The sequence below is a fragment of the Maylandia zebra genome, linkage group LG10 (assembly GCF_041146795.1).
Source record: "Maylandia zebra isolate NMK-2024a linkage group LG10, Mzebra_GT3a, whole genome shotgun sequence".
Taxonomy (NCBI): Eukaryota; Metazoa; Chordata; class Actinopteri; order Cichliformes; family Cichlidae; genus Maylandia; species Maylandia zebra.
In genome coordinates this window covers 32,212,304-32,225,824 of record NC_135176.1, presented here as the reverse complement: position 1 = coordinate 32,225,824, position 13,521 = coordinate 32,212,304, and the positions used below count along the sequence as shown (strand labels likewise).

The 13,521-nt window shown below is 40.9% G+C and overlaps 1 protein-coding gene and 2 long non-coding RNA genes across 4 annotated transcripts in view; 1 reads left to right on the top strand and 2 right to left on the bottom strand.

The window, feature by feature from the left end:
* LOC101466642 (uncharacterized) overlaps positions 1-741 on the bottom strand; it is a 34,770-nt gene extending 34,029 nt beyond the window's left edge. For both annotated transcript variants that reach the window (XM_076889446.1, XM_004556854.4), the window contains exon 1: positions 509-741. The gene's annotated coding sequence lies outside the window, so the exon portion shown is untranslated. The remainder of the gene's footprint in view (positions 1-508) is intronic.
* A 1,531-nt stretch (positions 742-2,272) lies between these two features.
* Positions 2,273-13,351, top strand: LOC112435368 (uncharacterized). Its single transcript, XR_003024578.2, has 3 exons — positions 2,273-2,518; positions 11,412-11,547; positions 12,827-13,351. It is a non-coding gene; the product is annotated as an uncharacterized LOC112435368 (long non-coding RNA).
* On the bottom strand, positions 3,069-10,684 carry LOC112430693 (uncharacterized). The gene is made up of 2 exons (XR_003022136.2): positions 10,287-10,684; positions 3,069-10,159 (listed from the first exon to the last, which is right to left on the bottom strand). It is a non-coding gene; the product is annotated as an uncharacterized LOC112430693 (long non-coding RNA).
* Positions 13,352-13,521: the final 170 nt, after the last annotated feature.

Here is a 13,521-nt window from a genome sequence, read left to right as displayed (position 1 = left end):
AATTCAGTGCATTCCCTTGGCTGCTCCACTGCTCGGTCCGTTTTTGAGGAGGGTTTCCCTTCTAGAATAACACCTGTGTTAAATCACAAATGCCTCCGTTACACACGCTCAATAAGTTTTAACAACTGTGTGATGTTTACTGAGTAAACTATTCACGGCACGTCACACGAAGGTTTCCAGGGGGATTTGTCTCCTCCCAGTAAGAACTTTCTGTTTTAACAGTCTAACACACATCCCGAGTCTGTGCTGCTCACTGAAGTCCAAACACTTACTTTTATTATACTTTCTTCCCAACAGGCCTTTTATTCCTTGTGATCTCGTTGCTCGTCGTCAAAGTAATGGATGTAATTTAATTACTCGCCAGAAAGTCATTTGTTTCTCTATCATTAGCTGAAACTCGCTGTTACATAATTACCAGTTAACAGTACAAACCTGAGGCCACACACACCAAGACGAATCCTGAGGACACAAACAAAGTTTTCCTTTATTATCATCAGTGTTTGCTCACCTACGAACACAACAGCTGAACGCAGCTCTGCTCCTTCCATGCGGTAAAAACCAAAGTAACGTCCGTGTCTCCTCTCCTTAACATCTGTAAACAGCTCCACCATTTTCCTCCGCCTCCTCCAAACTGAAATCAGCTGACTGTCGCCCACAGCCAGAGAGAAACACGAGTGTCTGTTTTTCTTTCCGTCCGCAGATTATTATCTATCTATTATCTATAATTCATGAGTTTGCTTTTCTTTTATTTACTCCAAGATCCTGAAAAAAAGATTCTTTTGTGTACTAAATTTTAAGGATGAAAAAACCTCAGTAACCGCAGACTGACCAGCAGAGGTGGCACAAGTGCACATTCTGTACGTAGAAGTACAGATACTACAGTTAAACCAACATTTCAGTAAAAGTGGAAAAAGTACTGAAATGTACTCAGAGTAAAAAAGTAGAAAGCAGCTCCTTGAAGAACTATTCTACCACCTATTTCTATGCACAGGTAACTTCTGCTGTGTAAAAAAAAAAACGAATACTAGTACATGAGAATACAAATGTTATTCACTTCTAAGTTCTGATGAACGCTCTCAGCTTGAATCTGTTATTTAGGACACTGAGCACCAGCCCAACACAAGCTGACCTGTTTATCCTGAGCTAAACTATCAGCATTTTCATGGGACTGAATCACACAAAGTTAGTTTGCTTAGTTTATTAAGATCAGTTTCTTGATTAGTAGCTTCCCCTTGTGTGTTTGTCCTCTGTGTGTCTGTTTATGTGTGTGTCCTTGTGTCTTCTTTCCCTTTTCTGTTCCTATGTTCTTCTCCTTATGTTTCCATGCCTCTCCTTCCCGTCATCTCTCTGCGTCTCGGTTCCCTTAACTGACTATTTATTTATTTCATTGAAGTCATTTCTAAGCTCTTTGTAGAAAGAGAAAGAGGAGGGAGACGAGGAACCATCATGGAAGGACAGGCCCCTGCACGGTATGTACCACCGGCAGATAGAGGAGGTGGCTGATATCCAGAAATCCTACCAGTGGCTGGACAAAGCTGGACTGAAAGACAGCACAGAGGCACTAATCATGGCAGCACAAGAACAAGCTCTGAGCACAAGATCCATAGAGGCTGGGGTCTATCACACCAGGCAAGACCCCAGGTGCAGGCTGTGTAAAGATGCCCCAGAGACAATCCAGCACATAACAGCAGGGTGCAAGATGCTAGCAGGCAAGGCATACATGGAACGCCATAACCAAGTGGCCGGCATAGTGTACAGGAACATCTGTGCCGAGTATAACCTGGAAGTCCCGAGGTCAAAATGGGAGATGCCCCCAAGGGTGGTGGAGAATGACCGAGCTAAGATCCTGTGGGACTTCCAGATACAGACGGACAAAATGGTGGTGGCTAACCAACCGGACATAGTGGTGGTAGACAAACAGAAGAAGACGGCCGTAGTGATCGATGTAGCGGTTCCGAATGACAGCAATATCAGGAAGAAGGAACACGAGAAGCTGGAGAAATACCAAGGGCTCAGAGAAGAGCTCGAGAGGATGTGGAGGGTGAAGGTAACGGTGGTCCCCGTGGTAATCGGAGCACTAGGTGCGGTGACTCCCAAACTAGGCGAGTGGCTCCAGCAGATCCCGGGAACAACATCGCAGATCTCTGTCCAGAAGAGCGCAGTCCTGGGAACAGCTAAGATACTGCGCAGGACCCTCAAGCTCCCAGGCCTCTGGTAGAGGACCCGAGCTTGAAGGATAAACCGCCCGCAGGGGCGTGCTGGGTGTTTTATATATATATATACACTGTAAAAAAAATCCGTAAAAATACAGTACAATCTACTGTATAAACGTGAAGGAATTTTCCGTATTAGTCATTTACAGGTATTTTTCTGTATTTCTCAACTACTGCAATGCATTGTGGGAAAAAGAACCTGAAAAGGAGGGAAAAGTAAGCGCAAGAGCAGCCATTAGGCTTCTTTCAGGCTTCATCTGGATTTTGGATTCTGAAGTTGGAGAAACTGCCTTCAAATTTCTGTGGTAAGTATTAAAACTCATGTTTCGTTTTATTAAAATAATGTTTTTCAAAAGACTCCGTGTTCTTATTTAGAAAGAATTGTTAATTTATTTGTTAACTGGTTTCGGCTGTCTCCAGACAAGTCAGGAATATTTTGCTGACTCATTTTTTAAAATAATTGTTATTTAGGTTTAACATGACTTAAGCTTTATTTTAGTTAATGTTAAAATAATTTTTACTGTGATACCACCAGTTTTGCCCTTCAGTGGCTGAACCAGTTTTCATAAATATTATAGTTAGCTGTCTGTGTCTCTCTGGGTATTACACAGCTGTGACTGCTAACTAGCTAATTAGCGAAAGTCAGCGATGTGGATAACTGGGAAAGTGAGAACTTCATGGTTCTAGAAATTATTCTAGGACTTGAAGGATATAAAAAAACAACAACAGCAATAGAATAATATTAAACACAAAGTGAACCGTCTTCCTTCATTAAATAGGTTCTTTTAGATGTTAAGGAGGAATTGACTTAACCAGGCTGGCGGAGAATGAAGACAACCGGACACCTGCAGCAGATGGGGAATCAGTGAACTTTTATTGAGACAGAGACAACTTCTCAACACAGCTCACATCAAGAGATTCCTAATATTTGCTGTGAGGATGGGTATATATTCTCTAAAACTTACAGGAGGGGGTTGTGAGGAAAGTGCTGCATTAGCAGAAAAACAACTCCATAAAAGGAAAGCGGCCTTGGGTGTTCTAGTCTCTTCGCTTGCAGATATCTTTCACCTGCAGGATGAGGCGATCGCTTCTTATCGCTCTCAAGGCCAAAGTCGTGAGCACATTTTTATTACACAGTTGCACAGTAACTTTAAAGCTGAACAATATTTAAAGCTGAATAATGTTTGATCAGATTATATTTTCTTCAAATCCCCCTTTTGACCCATCTTAAATGGGTCAACACACAAAAATAAGTAACATTCAAAGGAACACAGAGACGTGTCGAAGCCTGGCTCGAAAAACTCCTCGGGTCTTATCATTTGTCTTTATCTGTCATTGCAGATGAGGAGAAAAGAGTCCAGGCACCACCCTGCCCAGGGGTCGGCTGCAAGCAGTCTCGGTTCCCGACGAAAGCAGTAACAGCTGTCCTGCACACACGGATACAACGAGTTAGTGCAACCAGGGTAGTGACACAAAATTAACAGTTCCTGTAACCCAGCAACCAAAAAACATAAGTAATGATAAAAATGTGGAGAGTACAGAGTATACTATAATAATGAGAGATATAAACGTGAAAATGTGAAAGAATAAATCAACCGTAAAATAAACTCAGAACGGTAACTGCTAAGGACATTCAAAAGTGAATATGGTAAAACGTGAGGAAGGGGTGTGGAAAAAAACAATTTATATCCAGTGGTGGGAGTACACATTCGCTCAGGCTTAAGTCCGGAGACCCTGAGAACATCGCTTAACCCTCACAACCCGACCAGACACAGTTCAACCAGATATATCCTTCAAGAGGAAGTGGGTGAGGGAAACAATTAATAACAAGCCTAATACAAAACACCACAGAGAAACAACCATTCTAGAAGAATTTAAACAAGAGAAAGACGATAATGTTCGTCACCCTCACGATCAGAGTTTTCATCATCCGTTGGCGAGGAGGTAACCGTGTCTCGTTTCTTTCTAAATGGATCGGGCGTGGGCAAAACTGGAGAGGAAGTGGTGGGCAAGACCCTAGGGGCTACATTTGTCAGATTGGGACTGTCAGAAGGGGGCGAAGCTTTTGAACTTGAAGGTGTCAGAAGTGTCGGGGGCCCTTCACAGATCAGGATTATGCCAATGGGAATGAGACCCAGGGCCAGGAAGCAAACAAAGACGCAACATCTTTGCCTGCCTGTCATTTCAGGGGGAAAGGGCCAAGACATGTTTACTTAGCTTGGATGTCGTCTAATAGAGGATGATGAAGCACAGAAAGGTGGTCCAGTTCCCCCCACCTCGCCAAGGGCGTGTTCTAGGAGTTAAAGAGCAACAACCTGCAATCTGTACCAAAAAATCTTCATAGTCCCACCGGAAAATCATAAGAGTAATAAACGATTCAGCTCAACAGACAAGTATCATGTTCAGGTTTCTCCAATCATTAAATCACTATTATTGCCACAATTTGCTTTATTCACCCTTTGGGCAATGTTATTCCTAGAGAGAGAGAGAGAGAGAGAGAGAGAGAGAGAGCGAGAGAGAGAGAGAGCGAGAGCCCCTAATGGCCAGTTAGTGGGCTCTAGGTCAAACTGTCCCCAAATTTGTTATTTGTTATTATTACTTGTTTTCATGTCACTTGTCTGTTTTCTACTGCACCCCTCTCCCCAAAGCAAAGCAAACATTAGCAGCACATTGACCGTAGTCAGGCATCCTCATTCCATAGGTGCTATAAAACATTTCCTGTAAAAGAATCACAGTTTTCAAGACAGGGTGTGTCTCCCCCAACACTCTCACCAGAATACAGTGTAATAGCATCCCCAACTCCTAACCCATAAACACCGTTTCTTCACACATCCGCCCAGAAATCCTGTAATAGAAAAACATTAAAACTGTAACCCTGTAGGGAAGAAAATGTAAATGGTAACGCTGCGCAGTTACCTCTGTAAGCAACACAAGACACAAAAATGGCATTTACAGGTTCACTCATCCTCGAATATTTTGTCATCCTTCTACTCCTGTAAAAGAAACCCACATAAATTCATCCACCCTTTTATCCTATCTAGGTGGAGGTGGTTAACCTTGAGTCATGGTCAAGTCTTGTCATCTTTTACCAGTCAGTCCGTTTGTTTTTATTCCCAGTCTTTCATCCATTCATCCGTTCTTTGCTGATAGTGGAACCTGTCGTCGCATCTAGTTTCCACACTCAGCAAAATGACGTCATCTCAAAAAGAAACAAGAACTTGAGTTTGGATTACCTCGCTGAATCCGTTTTTAAACAGGGACTCTCGTTTCTAATTGTCCCCACAAGTGTTTCCTCCAGAACCCATTTCAATGCGGAGAAACTCACTTACAACAATTTTCTCGCCGACGTGTAATGCTTGTAATTTCCGATGTGCAGATCTGCTTAAAGAAAAGATTCACAAACAAAAATCAGTAAATATAAAACAAAATAAAATGAAAAATAACAAAAACAGAATGCAGACGCCCGGGTCTTAGGACTTGTCACTGAATATTCTTCCCATCAATAAAAATACCAACCTAAACCTACACAGAGTCAAATCAACACCACCTCAACCTTTTCATATTCATAAACCTATATGTTTTGCGTTCGTGAAACAAAATTGAACCATTAAGTAAGTTGAGCTCTTGAAATGTTTTAATTCTCTTAATTCTGCCAGTTTATTTCAACACTTATTCAATGACTTTTATTCAACTGCTACTTGGTCACTCGACTTTTACCTGTTCAAATTGCCTAGGGTTCAACAAAGTCTAGATCCCCGTTATCATGAAACTTGAACGGTGTACGATGATTTACTTACAGTAATTTAGAATCATCACTCAACCTAGCTCTACTACTGGCACTGCGTGACTTTTCTCACACTGGAAACCAGAATTTAGTACAGAACTTTAATGCCTCAGGCAATCGCGTTCAAGGGCTGCCCCCCCTTCTCTTCTTCTTTGTCCGTGTGTTCCTCCTTTATTAAATCTCCATCACAATGACGTGGCGCTCTGAAATAAAACTCACACTGTTAATTCCTCGTTTTCACTCTGCACCACTGCTCAGAGTGTTTTCTTTTCTTTTTAGTGTAGAGTAAACAATTAAGTCGAGGCCTTAAGCCCCAGATATCTCGCACGGGCATCATTTTCATAACCAAACCGCTCCGGACTCTGCTCCCCAGACCACACAAATGCCCTCTGGGCTTATTATTATAGCAAATTCTGTATTTGACTTTGTTGTGTGCAGCATTGAGCCTTTGTCAGTAAAGCATTCTTCATTGCAGCAGCTGGAGCATTGTGTGTCACTTCTTAGTAAATTAAATCAACATTTTGATTTTAGTGCATGGGTATGTATCAGTTTTTACTCCCTCAACAAGTGCATAAGTGTTCATGTGTGTGTTTCCCTTCATTCTAAGTAGGCGCATGCAGAAGTGTGTGTTCGTGTGTTGGTATATGTTTGTGTTCATCACCTTCCTGTTCTGTAGTTTAGGTAAACCAGCGGCCTGACGCATGGCCTAGGGTCCTCCCCTCCTCTTTGGGTCTGTTTATGTTGTCCTTACTTTGCTCCACGGCCCTCTGCAGCTCTGCTGTTCGGCTCTTCTCAGAGGTCAGCATCCTTCTGCTCACCGTCCCTTTTCCTCCGGGCTTAATGCGCGTCTCGTCACAGCTCTGTCAGCTGACGCAGCCTGGGAATTTCCCCCGTGTAGTGAAACGGGCTTTAGGTTTAGTGCTCTCCGTCTCTGCTGCATGAGATCACTCTTTTGCAGCACTGTTGACATCCTCAAGTTGTTGTTGTGAGTCCAGCTGCTGTGGCCTTCAGGGGTCAAAGGGTCAAAGATGGTCGCGGAGAGGGCAACGATGGTAGAGGGGAGGGTAGGAGTCCAGGTCAGCTTCGGCTCTCAGAAAAAACAAAAACAAAACAAAACAGGCGAACAGGAAAATGATGTTGTGTTGGCTGTGCTGTGTTGGCTGTGTTATCCCGAGAGGGGAGAAACAACGAGATCTCGTCTCCCCCCTTTTTTGTTTTTGTTTTTTTTTTTTTTTTCCATATAATCAACTCATAACCCCTCAAGTTGACAGGACAACACAGGTACGTGTTAAAATTCTTAAGATCCTGTTTAGAAACCTAAAAAGGAATTTCCTATCATTCAGTAGTCATTTGTCTTAAACAATCAACAAAAACATGTCCCAAGTCGACCCTTTTAACCACTAAATTTGTCGTGTCCTCACTTAATCCTCAGACCAGTGTCTTTGTCTTTTGACGTTACGTTGTTGTCCTGCAACCCAAAGCGTTTAATTGTCAGTAATGTATAAACTATATCATTTAAAAACAGGTGTATGTTAAGTGTCGCTACTTTAACCTTGCATGTACGTGCACATGTATGTAAGCTGTTTCTTCATTGCATGTATGGGTGCGTCTGTATATGGGTTACTTTAACTTTTTCTCAAACGAGGTATTTCTCTAACACGCACATGTGTCTGTTCCTCACCCTTCTCATATCTTTCTCTGGTTGTGTGTGGTTTTATTTGTTTCAGTGATTTACCAGGAACATCTTTTCCTTTTCTCCATGTCTTCCGCCAGAGGTTAACACTGGTGAGATTCAGGGACACAGCACCCAGAGCAGTTCAGCGAGAAAAACCCGCCTCAAACTACATTCTCTCTTTTTTGTTTTACCGGGAGGGGTGAGGACAACTCTGGTGTCCAGCCGTGAATTTTAGCCAAAGCTTGGCCTGTCTTCTGCTGCCGTACTCAGGCTTCCAGGTTAAGAAAAAACACCTGTATGAAGACACTAAACATACATTTAGTATTTGTATAAACATAACTGCCTAAATCATTGAACTCTTGAGGAGGGTGTATTTCAGAATCAGAATCAAAATCAAAAACTTTATTGTCATTGTCATGAGACCGACGACATTAAGAATGGTCCCCGATCATTGCATCATCCCTAGTAATATCAAATATAAAAAAAAACAATAAAATTCAATCAATAAAATAGATAGAATACTTAAAATACTAAGTATTCCCACCGTCATGCTTCAGACCGTGCATAGATTAACACAAGAGTGGCATGGTGGACATTTTTGTAGTATTCAGATGTGTTATTGCAGTTGGATAACAGCTGTGTTTGAGTCTATTAGTCTTTGCTCTGATTGCCCTGTACCGTCTGCCTTAGGGCAACAGTTCGAACAGGGAGTGGCCAGGATGTGAGGTGTCTTTTATGATGTTTTGGGCCTTTTTTAAAACAGTGGGCGTTGTTTGACTCTTTACTAACTTTAAAACCCCACCATAACAATTTCTCACTGACAAACTTCTATGCATCCATTTAAACATGCGAAGCCAGCACAAAATCACACACATACCCCTACAGCAAAGCTTTAACATAACCACAATGCAACTCCTCCCTTAAACGGGAGAAATCACCCTGAATCAACCAACTCTATATAAAACGTCAAACAAAGATAAACCACAAACATTTCTACACTTCTGTGTCTTCCACGCAGCACAATAGGCAGAAAAACACCGATTACTCACAGTCTACAACAAAAGAAAAACCTGCTCTTTTCACAACTCTCACAGCTAAAGTCAAAACTCTTACCCAGTGCCTCTGAAATAATAAAAAAAAATCACCAAATACTCGATTACTCTTTTCACTCGCTCCCTCTCACTCCCTTCTTCCTCATACAGCATACACGCTCGCTCCCGCGGACCCGCTCGGCCCCGCGGGCTCACTCGGCCCCCACCTTTTTCCTCTCACAGAGACAGAGAGAGAGACCCTTTTCCTTTTTTTTTATTTCTCCAGCACACATACACACACAGAATCCCAACTGAGAGAAAGAGGGAGAGAAGAGAAAAGAGTTGTAGAGAGGAAGTTTTTTAGCAGGAGTTTCAGATCTAACAGATTTATACAACTTATTTACACACACCGGTAATTTATGTTCTATTTATTGATTTTAAAGGAGAATTTGGGCCAGCTGGGTTTCTGCCTCTGTTAGGCACTAACAGCTGGGGCGCTGCTTTAAAGGTGAGTCAGCACTGAAATATCCCTTCAGGTGTTACCAGGCTTCTACCAAACCGGAGTCTGGCGGGTAACCTTGCCTAGAGCTTCCTGATAGGGGTGCTAGTTGGTTGTCACCTTGTTCACACGTCTCATTCACACTTCATACAATACCTGCAGTCACTCATTACCCTCCTTATGTATGTAATAAATGTGTAAAAAAATTCTATGTGTGGTGTATTATTTTAACCAAAAGAGGAACCTAGTTCCTTTAATTGTGTAATCTGTGAACAACGGAGAACCAAACTGTCCTGCCCAGTGTTCCACAGCAAGCATTCAGCGTGTATTTATGTGTGTCCAATATCAAACAGAACATCAAAACATTTAAAACACTAAAATCATCGGGGTTTTAAGAAGAGATCCGTTTTCTCCTATTGATCAAAGGGACCCCTCCTTTGGACTCCAACCAGTACTTCTCCTTTTTAAGTTTTAGAGGATCTTTTCTAATAAAGTCCTCTGGGCCTTCCTAACCCTTCTGTAGTTTAGAGAATATTACTAAAAAATATTCTCAAGGCCTTTAACCTTTTAATTTGTTTAGAAAGGCGTTACTAATAAACCCTTTCAAGGTCCCAGACCTGCACTGAGGTATTTATCCGACACCGGAGAGCAACCCGTCGGCTGCAACCGTGGTCAGACCTCAGTTCACTCTTATCTTTATTCACTTATTCACTTATTTCTTATTCACTTATCTCTTATTCACTTGTCTGATTCTCAACAAGCCTTAAGTAAGCCAGACAATTTTGGTTATGAATTACTAGGAGTTTGGACACTAAGTATTTTTATAATGTTCAATATAGCAGAAATAAAAGGTCTGCTTACCTTGTTTTTGTGTGCACACAGCTTTTGTCCAAACTCCGTTCACTCAGACCACGGCTGATGTCCTCCCCCCCGTTCCAGTTTGGCCTGGAGCGGATCCTGTTCGTGACGCCAATTGAAGGATATAAAAAAACAACAACAGCAATAGAATAATATTAAACACAAAGTGAACCGTCTTCCTTCATTAAATAGGTTCTTTTAGATGTTAAGGAGGAATTGACTTAACCAGGCTGGCGGAGAATGAAGACAACCGGACACCTGCAGCAGATGGGGAATCAGTGAACTTTTATTGAGACAGAGACAACTTCTCAACACAGCTCACATCAAGAGATTCCTAATATTTGCTGTGAGGATGGGTATATATTCTCTAAAACTTACAGGAGGGGGTTGTGAGGAAAGTGCTGCATTAGCAGAAAAACAACTCCATAAAAGGAAAGCGGCCTTGGGTGTTCTAGTCTCTTCGCTTGCAGATATCTTTCACCTGCAGGATGAGGCGATCGCTTCTTATCGCTCTCAAGGCCAAAGTCGTGAGCACATTTTTATTACACAGTTGCACAGTAACTTTAAAGCTGAACAATATTTAAAGCTGAATAATGTTTGATCAGATTATATTTTCTTCAGACTCTAATAAGTACTGTATCAATACCTGTGTTTTACAGTTGGCTCTACTGTACACTTTAAAGGGTTTCAGGCAAAGTTACACTAACCCTAGTTTAAGCCTCAGACCTTCCTGGCTGACGCTAGCAAATGCTAATGTTAGCCTCTGATTTGGGCTGCTAAAGTAAAGACTTTTAGCTAGCTGACCAGCATAGATTATTTCGGTGGTTAACAGACTGTAGTGGTAAAATTATTGAAAGTATAGTTTCACCTCAGCACATTTACAATTACAGTATGTCTATTTTGTAGCACATAGAAATGTTTAGTTAATATTTACAGACAGACACATTTTCCCTGTAACTGTGTTTTTACTCCAACATTTGTTGAAAATGTAATTTATGAAATGCTGAGCAGTATTTCTTGTATGTGGAATATTTTTGTCACCCCACTGTGCTAATGTGATTAAATACTAAAAATTATTACTAAAAAAATTCAATAATAAATCAATAATAACTATTTCTTGATTGAACTATAATGTAAGCGCAGTGCTGGTGTGCAGGGGCTCTATATGCCTTGTCTATATCAAGCTTTTAGCCAAATATAAGCAGAGATATTTGTATCTTTCTTAAAAATCCAGATCCTTACAGATTATTTGAGAAATGGATCAACAGCTATCACTACTTGAAGCACTTTAAGTCCTGCAGTGGAAAAATATCCCTTATTTCACCTTTGATCACACACTTTGGTTTTCCAGTGCAGAGCAATGGCCAAGAAAAGGAAAGACTTCCCCGAGTGGAAAAAAAAGATGAAGATACAAGCTGGTGATGATCCAGAGCAGCTGGTCTCAGGAAATGAAGAAAAACCCTGATCACCTTCTCTACAAACACAAGGTGAGTTTAATGTTGTGGTTGATTTAGTTTTTCAAGGTATGTATGTTACTTTAATTATAAACTGCTTTTGTTGCAACAGAATGGTGTTATGTGTATGCAACTCTACGTGAATTATAATCCTTTGTAGGGCTGCGTGATATGACCAAAATCTCATATCCCAATATAAGACGTATCTCTCCTGATAACGATATATATCACAAAATAGTGCATTTTCTGTCAATTCTGTGATTCTCGGGCAACTCGACTTATGTGAAATGTTTTCAGTTGGGCGTCGTGTACCTGGAGTCGAGTGTTTTGACCGTTGCATGAAACTATACATTTTTAGACATGAGTTTAAATGGCCGCCATTTTCTTTCTATTTATTACACGGCGTGCTGCAAGGAAAAGCCTGTTCTAACGTTTGAGTCTAAGGATTATTTTGAGCACCTGACGACTCTTTTTTGCTTTTCATTCGTAAACTCTCTCGAAACTCTTTCATGTGATTCTTGTGTAGGTGGTTAAAGAGGTTTGTCGTGTTCGAGTGGTGGTGGGGACCAGTTTGTGGCATAATTTGCATAGTACAGTTTTCTGGGGCGTGTCAGACTTTTCATAACCAAACCATGTCCATGCTACAGAGGTAGCCCCTCATTTAACAATAAGGTCCTCGATTTCTTTTGACTGGTCCTTCTGGTTCTGCCTCATCCTTGCTGGCCATGCTGGTATTCTCTGTGCCTTCATCTGCGTGGTGACTGTAAGCGCCATTTATAGTTACTTGATGTTTTTATTTGAGGTCATTTGTTTGATGCATATTCTGAAATTTTATGTTTGAGAATAATGTATATCATTTCAGTTTAGTTTGAAAAGTCTCAACAGAAACTTGAGCTTTATTGTGAAAGGTTTATGTGGAAAATAAACAAGCGGACGGCGGAGCCACACGATGGTTTTATCCTCATTGTTGGTAACGAAAGTACGCGTAAAAACAGTCACTTGTCCGTCCATAGTGTGGTTATTTTAAGTATAAGAGAAGGAGAGAACTTTAAGAAATAATATAGCAACTACAGTGACCATCAAAACCATGAAAAAAATATTGCCGTAAACAGTTTATTTTGCAACACCACAAAACAAAGAATAGTGTATAATATGAAACGATAGACATTTTTATATCGTAATCTGATATATATCGTCATATCGCACAGCCCTAATCCTTTTTTTGTTTATGTTGTTTATGCTCTAGGTAAAAAAAAATGATAAAAATACAAACTTTTTAAAAATGTCTTGTTGTTTCTCTTTTTTTCCTCAGAATAAATTGCAACTAGTCTCAATGGCTGACACGGAGGAGCAACACAGCGACACGTTAACTCCGACTGCTGCAGTTCCTGTATGAACTGAGCAACTCTTAAAATCCAAGGAAAAGCTGAGTGTATTTTACTTAAAGCTCAGATGGACCTTGATGTACTAACATGCAGGCTGCATTCAGGACTTTGTCACACTGTTATATGAAGAGCGGTAACAAGACTTTGTAGTAATTTGTCTTACTATTGTCTTATTTGTTGTGATTTAGGGTCTGTGCGCACTAGCAGAGGTTTTTGTTTGTAACTGTAACCTCGTTTTCAGAGCCTTGTCTAACATTTAATGGTCATGAAATATGTCAGACTTTTTCCTCTACTTAACCAGCTTAGAGAATTTGAACACCGTGGAGAAAAAGGTGTGCATTAAGGATTTTGAACTATGATGTTTAAGTGTTGTCACTGCTGAGGATTCGTGGACACAGATCCTTATTCACTATGCTGCTGTTTACAGTTTAACTTTTCATCAGAACAAGCACTTCTAATTATACTTTGCTCCTCACTGACAAAACAAGTCCCGTAAATACACTTTTATCTTTAAGTTTGGGACAGTAATCTGTCTTAATTTATTATGTGTTGTAGTTATCATATGGGGAAAAGTCCTGTGGTTATCCATCAGTCCTGTTCGAATAAACCCAAAGTTCAGGAA